Here is a 10,541-nt window from a genome sequence, read left to right as displayed (position 1 = left end):
AAACTCTGCCCAGAATGCAAAAAACGAGAACATATAATATAGACTTTGAAAATGGCACAAATAAAATAATGAATTTGGTGCAAATAAAAAAAGGTGTGAAACACACAAAACTAGATAAAAAACAAGTGCAAAGGCAATGATGATGGTTCCTATAATTTTGTAAAGTGTGATTCACAAGACTGAGATATATCTAGTTTATTAATTGGGCAGTTTTTTTGGTCACTTTATTAGTGAATTATTTTGGTACTTTATGCTATATCATAAAAGAACAGCAGGACACCAACTGAAACAAAAGTGCCCCTTGATCTAATAGAAGAAAATGATCACCTAACTTGTTTTATTTCCTTTGTACAGTGTCCATTTTAGGACATAATCAGATATCAAAATCAAACATCAGAATGATGTCAGTTTGAGGCTAAATACCCTGTCTGACAAGTGATTCTGACAAGTGATCCTGACAAGTTATTCTGACAATATATCAGTAAAACTACTGCACTCCGGGAGTAATGGTGGTGCCCAGGTAGGGTTACAAGCCCGTAATCATATAGAAAAGTAACCTGGCACTCAGAAGACTCTTGGGTTCCTTTATAATTTTTAATAAAGTAGTGCAGAAAATAAACAACAGACGTTTCGGTCACATTAGACCTTCATCGGTGTACTACAAAAAGTGAAAAATGGCAGTGAGTAACATATAGAAGATTATAAATAATACAACCAAAATATACATGGTCAATTTCAACATAATACGTCATGGGAAATGCATATATGGAGTACAACAGGGGGAAATGGGATGGGATGGGAAGGGGAAGAGGATCAGGGCTGAGTAGGGAACAATGGTAAAATGGTAAATCCTGAAGAATTTTAAAGGAACCTACCAATATGTGGAAGTGGGTGTATTTAAGCAGTAGCCTATAAGGTTCTGTTTGCTGTGGGGATAAAATATAGGCGAAAGTGTCAAAAAAATGGACTCTAATGGTAAAAGAAAAGACCATCTCTGAAAAAAGTTACCTGTAGATGTCTGCTAGCCGGACACGGTGTCCACCGTTTGTCAGGAGGTAAGGTGGAGGACTGAGGACCTACTACCTCTTAAATGTGCAGTGGATGGGGTTAAAGGTCGCTCACCAAGCCAAAAATTGGTGGCAGTGGGGTTTTAGCGCGCATTTAGAGTATGGAGTAGGACCTAGAAAGTGGAAGTAGCGTCATATGACGCTCTGAAGGTCCTGAAATGAGAAAACCCGGTCACGTGACCGGAAGTGACGCGCGAGTGCGTTCCACAATGTATTGTATGCGTTCCACTGCGTGTGGGGAGCGCTGGAGCCAGAATGACAGGGTGGAGGAACGTTAGGGAAGCAGGATAGGAGTCCAGGAGGGTTAGGGATCAGGAGGGAGGAACACCACTTAGGATTGGATCTAGGAGAAATGAAAAAATACATCTTAGAACAAAATAGATGTAATCAGCAAGGCATCACATATCTTAGAACATCAGAGGGTTCAAGTTATATTAAAAGGGTATCACATATAGACAAATATGGTCATGTTATCCAAATTAATAGTCCCAATAATAAAGGATAAAAGATAGTGGTTCCTATAGAGTACCATGATGAAATACCTGTGCAAGTTAACATAAATTATATGTGTTAATGAACAAGAATGTCACAACTAGGGATACATTAAGTGAAAGAGCTGAAGTCATATTCTTTATTGAGTCCTTTGGGGGATAATGATTGTAACTCGTGGATCCAAAATGACTCCCTGTGTTTTAGTAAACGAATGCGGTCCCCTCCGCGTCTGGGAGTGAGGACATGTTCGATCACCTGAAATTTTAGTTGTGACACTAGATGACCGGATGCCACAAAATGTGAGGGAACTGGTAAGAGTAGGTTTTTGCAACGTATTGTGGATTTGTGCTTCGAGATTCTATCCTTGATGCACTGAGTTGTCTCGCCAACATAAATCAAGCAGAATGGGCATTTTAAGAAGTAGACCACGTAGGAGGAGTTACATGTGAAGTAATCCTTAATCTTATATTGTTTGCCTGATTGTGGGTGATAGAAAGAGTCTCCCCGAATGATGTTATTGCATTGGTGACATTGTAAACATGGAAATGTCCCATGTTTAGGGGTGGATAGAAACCTCTGTCTAGGTTGAGTGCTGGTGGTACCAATGTCGGAATGGACGAGGAATTTCATCAGGGTCACACGCTCCCAGGTATGACCCCATTATTTGTGAACATTTCGTCACGATCCCTCAGTATAGCGGAACTGACAGTGTTACAGAAAGGCCTGTCTTTCTGTCCATCCTATAAATGTAACACATTTGGTTTAGAGATGGATTTACAAAGGTTTTTCAGATCCATTAGACTAAAGGCTCACTTCTCTCAGGAGGTCATACCCAATATCACTACACCTGCCATTAATCCAGTTAGCATCACAGCAGCTAGTTTAGGATTAAAGAGCAAAAGTACATATCGACCCCCTCAGAACTATCACGCTGCAGAAACTTTTATTGATTTCATCAAGCAATCTTTCCAAAAATTTCGCTCAGATATTGACCTAGGCCGGTTACACTATCATCAGAACGTGTCCTCTCTTGACAGACAAGCACTTAAAACACTCCAATATGATCCATCCATTATCATCAAATCAGCAGACAAGGGTGGGGCGATAGTGGTGATGGATAAATCTACCTACCTGAGTGAGATTTATAGACAGTTAGATGACAACTCGATTTACGAGAAACTTACACATGACCCCACCTCTGCCATTAGAGATGAGATCTCAAAAACCTTGGAACACCATTCCCTTAAGGGAACGATTGACAATCAAACCTGTGAATTCCTAACTAACACCTTCCCAATCATTCCAGTCTTTTACACCCTACCAAAAATTCATAAGAATCTCGAGAACCCTCCGGGTCGTCCGATTGTCGCTGCCACTAACTCCATCCTATCCCCTCTAGCGATTTTCTTAGAAAAAATATTGACCCCTTTGGTTAAACAGACCACATCTTTCATCCTCAACACAGGAGCCTTCCTAACCATCATCAAAGGGATCGTACAGATCCACCCAGACTCCTTACTTGTCACATTTGATGTTAATAATCTATACACTTCCATTCCACATGAGAAAGGTATCATCTGTGTAAAAAACTTATTGGAAATTTCCCATACACCATTGGATGTTAGTCATCTTTGCCTTGACCTCTTAACCTTGGTCCTGTCTAAAAATTTCTTCCTCTTCCAAGATACCTTCTTTTTACAGAAACAGGGTACCACGATGGGATCTAATGTAGCCCCTCCGTACGCTAACTGCTACATGTTAACATTTGAGGAAGAGGTAGTATACACAAACCCACTGTTTAAGACCTACTCTAGGATATGGAAGCGCTACATAGACGATATTTTCTGCATTTGGACAGGGCCCATGGAAACCTTGATACAATTCTTTGAGACTCTGAACTCATCTTGGGATGGTCTTGGCTTCACCATGTCTTCTAGCAAAGAATCCATTCACTTCCTTGATACGACCATCACCAAGGATGAACTGGGTTTCCTGTCTACCGACTTATATGTGAAACCCACCGACAGGAATTGTCTATTACATTACACTAGCCTCCACCCAAAATCCATCTTTAAGTCAGTACCCAGGTCCCAATTCCACCGGGTCCAACGCATTGTTAGCAGCCCCTCTACACTGAACATCAGGATTACTGAGATGAAGAAGAAATTTCTTGACAGGGGTTATCCATCAGCTACATTGTCCCAAGCTTTAGAGACCAACACTCGCCTGACTCATAATCAACGCATGCCGTTTGTGCACACTTGCCATCCAATGGTTTCAATACTACATAAGAAGATTAGACAACACTGGCACAAACTTCGAACAGCTTACCCCAAAGTTCCAGAATTCAAAGTCCCGTTTCTATCATGTTACAAAAGATCTACAAATATCCGTGACCGCCTAGTCCATTCCGACATTGGTACCACCAGCACTCAACCTAGATAGAGGTTTCTATCCACCCCTAAACATGGGACATTTCCATGTTTACAATGTCACCAATGCAATAACATCATTCGGGGAGACTCTTTCTATCACCCACAATCAGGCAAACAATATAAGATTAAGGATTACTTCACATGTAACTCCTCCTACGTGGTCTACATCTTAAAATGCCCATGCGGCCTGATATATGTTGGCGAGACAACTCAGTGCATCAAGGATAGAATCTCGAAGCACAAATCTACAATACGTTGCAAAAACCTACTCTTACCGGTTCCCTCACATTTTGTGGCATCCGGTCATCTAGTGTCACAACTAAAATTTCAGGTGATCGAACATGTCCCCCCTCTCAGACACAGAGGGGACCGCATTCGTTTACTAAAACACAGGGAGTCATTTTGGATCCACGAGCTACAATCATTATCCCCCAAAGGACTCATTAAAGAATATGACATCAGCTCTTTCACTTAATGTATCCCTAGTTGTGACATTCTTGTTCATTAACACATATAATTTATGTTAACTTGCACAGGTATTTCATCAAGGTACTCTATAGGGACCATTATCTTTTATCCTTTATTATTGGGACTATTAATTTGGATAACTTGACCATATTTGTCTATATGTGATATCCTTTTAATATAACTTGAACCCTCTGATGTTCTAAGATATGTGATGCCTTGCTGATTACATCTATTTTGTTCTAAGATGTATTTTTTCATTTCTCCTAGATCCAATCCTAAGTGGTGTTCCTCCCTCCTGATCCCAAACCCTCCTGGACTCCTATCCTGCTTCCCTAACGTTCCTCCACCCTGTCATTCTGGCTCCAGCGCTCCCCACATGCAGTGGAACGCATACAATACATTGTGGAACGCACTCGCACGTCACTTCCCGTCACGTGACCGGGTTTTCTCATTTCAGGACCTTCAGAGCATCATATGACACTACTTCCACTTTCTAGGTCCTACTCCATACTCTAAATGCGCGCTAAAACCCCACTGCCACCAATGATTGGCTCGATGAGTGACCTTTAACCCCCTCCACTGCACATTTAAGAGGTAGTAGGTCCTCAGTCCTCCACCTTACCTCCTGACAAACGGTGGACACCGTGTCCGGCTAGCAGACATCTACAGGTAACTTTTTTCAGTGATGGTCTTTTCTTTTACCATTAGAGTCCATTTTTTTGACACTTTCGCCTATATTTTATCCCCACAGCAAACAGAACCTTATAGGCTACTGCTTAAATACACCCACTTCCACATATTGGTAGGTTCCTTTAAAATTCTTCAGGATTTACCATTTTACCATTGTTCCCTACTCAGCCCTGATCCTCTTCCCCTTCCCATCCCATCCCATTTCCCCCTGTTGTACTCCATATATGCATTTCCCATGACGTGTTATGTTGAAATTGACCATGTATATTTTGGTTGTATTATTTATAATCTTCTATATGTTACTCACTGCCATTTTTCACTTTTTGTAGTACACCGATGAAGGTCTAATGTGACCGAAAGTCTGTTGTTTATTTTCTGCACTACTTTATTAAAAATTATAAAGGAACCCAAGAGTCTTCTGAGTGCAAGGTTACTTTTCTATAAGTTATTCTGACAAGTTATCCTGACAAGTGATTCTAACAAGTGATCCTGACAAGTGATTCTGACAAGTGATACTGGGTTAGAGTCTTTTCATGTGTCCATGCTGGATTTCCCATAATGCCCTGCAGCTTGGTCATCCATTGAATATCTTGCAATTATTCATTCCTTGTACATTCATGGTCAGTATCTGGGTCATTAGAGATCAGTGGTTCCCCTGTGGAGCACAGTCAGGCACAGGGTTGTCAATTTTTACTACAGAGTCACTTTCCATCTCCAGATAAGTGGAGCACAGGGAAGGACAAATCATTGGTGCAACTAGTGCAATCACACAGGGACCTGAGAGGTAAGGTAGCCACTACAACCTCTAAAACAGGTATAATTGTGCATTATGATGAGAAAAAGGACTGCAAATGGCCCATATGTTGTTCTTGCATGAAAATCCTCTTTTGTCATGTCTGCTCTTAGTGGAGTATACAGTGGGGAAAATAAGTATTTGATACACTGCCAATTTTGCAAGTTTTACCACCTACAAAGAATGGAGAGGTCTGTCATTTTTATTATAGGTACACTTCAACTGTAAGAGACAGAATCTAAAAATAAAAACCACATCGTATGATTTTTAAATAATTAAATTGCAATTTATTTTATGAAATAGGTATTTTATCACCTACCAACAAGAAATAATTCTGTCTTTCACAGACCTATTTGCTTTTGTTTAAGAAGCCCTCCTACATTACACTCATTACCTATATTAATTGCATATGTTTGAACTCATTATCCATATAAGAGACACCTGTCCACACACGCAAGCCATCACACTCCAGCCTCCCCACCATGGCCAAGACCAAAGAGCTAAGGACACCAGGGACAAAATTGTAGACATGCAAAAGGCTGAGATGTGCTATAGGAAAGTAGGCAAGCAGCTTGATGAGAAGACAACTGTTGGCACAATTATTAGAAAATGGAAGCAACACAAGTTGACTGTCCATCTTCCTCAGTCTGGGGCTCCATGCAAGATCTTGCCTCGTGGGGTAATGATGTTTCTGATAAAGGTCAGGAATAAGCCCAGAACTACATGGGGGGACCTGGTCAATGACCTGAAGATAGCTGAGACCACAGTCATAAACATTACCGTTAGTAACATACTACACTGTCATGGATTAAAATCCTATAAGGCATGCAAAGGTCCCCCTGCTCATGTCAGCACATGTCCTGGCCCATTTGAAGTTTGCCAATGACCAACTGGATGATCCAGAGGAGACAAGCGAGAAGGTCATGTGGTCAGATGAGACCAAAATAGAACTTTTTGGTATAACTCCTCTCCATGTGTTTGGAGAAAGAAGTAGGATGAGTATAACCCCAAAAACACCGTCCCATCCATGAAGCATGGTGGGGGAAACATCATAGTTTGAGGGTACTTCTCTGTAAAGAGGACAGGTTGACTGCACCATATTGAAAGGAGGATGGATGGGGTCATTTATCATGAGATTTTGACCATCAACCTCCTGCCCTCAGTAAGAGCATTAAAGATGGGTCGTGGCTGGGTCTTCCAGCATGACAATGACCGGAAACAAACAGCCAAGGGAAACTAAGGAGTGACTCCCTAAGAAGCATTTCAAGGTCCTGGAGTGGCCTAGCAAGTCTCCAGACCTGAACCCAATAGAAAATCTTTGGAGTGAGCTGAAACTCAATGTTGACCAGCAACAGCCCTGAAAACTGAAAGATCTGGAGAAGATCTGTACGGAGGAGTGAGCCAAAATCCCTGCTGCAGTGTGTGCAAACTTGGTCAAGAACTACAGGAAACGTCTGACCTCTGAAATTGCAAACAAAGCTTTCTGTACCAAGTATTAAGTTCTATTTTTGCACTGTATGAAATGCTTATTTTATTCTCTCTTTCTTCCTCACCATTTTTTCACTCTTTTTTACTCGTTCTTTCTCAATCGCTCTTTTTTTATCTGTATTTCTCTCTCTCTGTATATCTCTTTTCCTCTCTCTGTATCTCTCTTTCTCTATGTTTCTCTCTACCTCTCTCTTTCTCTTTATCTTTCTTTCTCTTTCCTCTTTGTCTCTCTTTCTTTCACTCTTGTTTTCTATTTTCCTTCTCTCTTTTCTCTCTCTTTTTTCTCTGTCTCTCTTTCATTTCCACTTCTGTTGTTTGCCGATCTCTCTCTCTCTCTTTCTCTTAGATGTGTTCATCTCCAGATCTGAGTAGAGATAAGCAAATCGGTATGAGGCAACTTGAATTCAGCTGAATCTTTTTGTTTTTAACTTCATGCATAATAGTGTTGGTGACATCAGAGTTTGGTGACATCACTTGGCACTGGAAGCCCTGCTTTGGAGTAAAGATGGAGGTAGAGGACATTGTGAAAGGTGGAAATGTAGAGGGGTGGAAGCTGCATGGAGGACTATTTGGCTGTGTGCCCACGTAGCATTTTTCAAGCGTATATGCTGCGGAATTTCCGCAGCGTAAACGCTTGAAAAACGCATGTATATCCGCATCCCATGGTCCCCAATGGGATTCCGCAAGTTCTATGCACATGTTGCGGATTTTTCCGCAGCGTTTATGCCGCGTTCAAAAATCCGCAGCATGTCATTTAATTTTGCGTTTCCGCAAGCGGAATTGCCTTAGTCCAATGCATAAAAAACGCAAGGCAATTCCGCATGTGGAAAACGCGTGATAAACGCGCGAAAAATGCGCGATAAACGCGTGCGGAATTCCGCATGCGTTTTTCCGGGAGAGGACTTGCATTTATGCAGCAGAAATTTTCTGCTTCATAAATGCAACGTGGGAAATGAGGTATCTGCGCTGGTCTAGGTGATTATAAATGAACTCTGACCACAATTATTAAAATATAAATATTTATTGGTAAATAGTTAAAAAGAATTGAGGCATTAAAACTGATATATTCAGGTATGATCAATGGGGGCACATAGCCTTTGGGGGCTGTGGCATGATGACAGATGAGAAGCAAAAAAAATATTTTGTCATCAAAGAAATTTAAGGCAAATCGAAATTCCTACCCAAATGTCGGCAGATTCACTCATCACCAGTTTTGATATAGAACAATCACTTCACCTTTGGTTATTTACCATGTATCCACACATAGCATTATGTACATGTCTATGCATTTAGGTAGTTTAGAAAATAAACATTTTCAATAAAGGTAAAAGAAATACACAAATACGAATAGAGTAAGCTTGTAATTGATGTATTACTCAATGTTTCCTTTGTTTCCTTCCATATTTCTGATTGTAATCACCCTGTAGCATCATACGATCCTTCTATTGTGTCCTAGAATTTAATCTCCTCTTATAAAATTCAGATGATTATTTTCCCACTTAAACTTTAATTAGAGAAGTGATTACAATTTTCTGAAAAAATAATCTGAATTAGAAAAATGTTTTTTTTTTATTTAGGCGACTCATTAGATTTAAAATACAAAGCCACATTGATCTTAGCTATGAGTTCTCTGTTATACAGTGCTCCACAATCAATAATCAATAGCGCTAGCAGGTAAGTGCCTAAAACGACCTTACATAATTTAAAAAAATGGAAAAAAGAACTTAAACTTTGCTCTTTTTAATGCTTTAGGTCTCTGAGCATTCTGCATGTTCTGTGGATGCTGTGATACTGAATGGAAGCAATCAATTAGACAAAATCAATAACCTGATTAAGTCACTAGTATATTGACAAATATTGTAATAAAATGGAAACATAGTTATAAAATTGCTGCAAAGCATTAATGTGGTTTTATCACACTGAACAAAGCCATTCATATGGGATTCTGTAAGTATATTAATTGATCAACATTGCTCTCAAGACCTGCCATGAAGAGCTGATTTTGCCATGGAAATCTAAGACCAGCAAGACATTTTCCTACAATGAACACTGTAGGAGAAATTTAGTATTAACCCCTTACCGACATAGGACATACTGGTACATTCTATGCCAGTTTCTTGACTTTGATGCTGGCTCAAAAGCCGAGCCCGCATATTTCCCGGCATATGATGGCTGTGTTATTCAGCCATCATCTGCCTCTATCAGCAATGTGTGGAGCTCCGCCCATGGATGTTAACCTGCTAAATACCACTGACAATCTCTGATAGTGGCATTTAACAAACACTGGCAGGAGGGCGTGTCATTTCACGTACCCATCAGAACTCCCGTGATGGGATTGCGGGGTACCAATGGGTTTCTATGACAGTCGGGGGTCAGCTGAAGACCCATGTGCTTGTCATTATAGTAATCCTGTGAAAACCAGCCTGTGGCTGAAAATTCCAAGTGCAGCGAAATAGCAAAAGAAGTGCAATTCCGCAATTGCTTTTCTCTTTTTTTTCAGTGTTAATTTTACAGTAAAATTAACCTGGTATTACGATTCTCCAGGTCAATACTATTACGCAGATGCCAAAGATATATAGTTTTCATTTTATTTAAATGGTGAAAAGAAATTCAGAAGTTTGCAAAAAATTTTTTGCTTGTGTCGCCATTTTTCAAGAGCTGTAACGTTTTAAATTTTTGGGAAATACATCTGTGTGAGGGCTTGTTTTTTGCACACCGAATCAATGTTTTCATTGATATAACTTAGGGGGAGATATGATGTTTTGATCATTTTTTATTACATTTTTTGTGTCCTTGCAGCTGCAAAAAAAAAATCACAATTCTGGCTTTTTGATTTCTTTTCTTGTTACAACATTTAGCAACATTTAATATGTTTTATATTTTGAGAGATCGGATGTTTACAAACACAGCATTACCAGATATGTGTATTTTTTATCTTTTTATTTCTTAATTTTTAAAGGGGGAAAAGAGGGGTGATTTTAGCTTTTATATTTTTTTTATTTGTTCATATTTTTAAAAACATGTTTTTTTTTCACTTTTCACTGTATCCATTAGTACCCTTAGGGGACTTGAAGTTGCAATCATCTGATTGCTTGTGCTATATACAGG

General features: G+C 39.8%; 1 long non-coding RNA gene across 1 annotated transcript; it reads right to left on the bottom strand.

The window, feature by feature from the left end:
- Positions 1 to 580: 580 nt before the first annotated feature.
- On the bottom strand, positions 581 to 1,400 carry LOC141253057 (uncharacterized). The gene is made up of 2 exons (XR_012314212.1): positions 1,009 to 1,400; positions 581 to 926 (listed from the first exon to the last, which is right to left on the bottom strand). It is a non-coding gene; the product is annotated as an uncharacterized lncRNA (long non-coding RNA).
- Positions 1,401 to 10,541: the final 9,141 nt, after the last annotated feature.

Source organism: Phyllobates terribilis, unplaced genomic scaffold, assembly GCF_046119375.1.
Source record: "Phyllobates terribilis strain yellow unplaced genomic scaffold, ASM4611937v1 Scaffold_2__4_contigs__length_985480577, whole genome shotgun sequence".
Lineage (NCBI taxonomy): Eukaryota > Metazoa > Chordata > Amphibia > Anura > Dendrobatidae > Phyllobates > Phyllobates terribilis.
The sequence above is the reverse complement of the archived record's forward strand: the minus strand, read 5'-3'. Positions and strand labels throughout refer to the sequence as shown.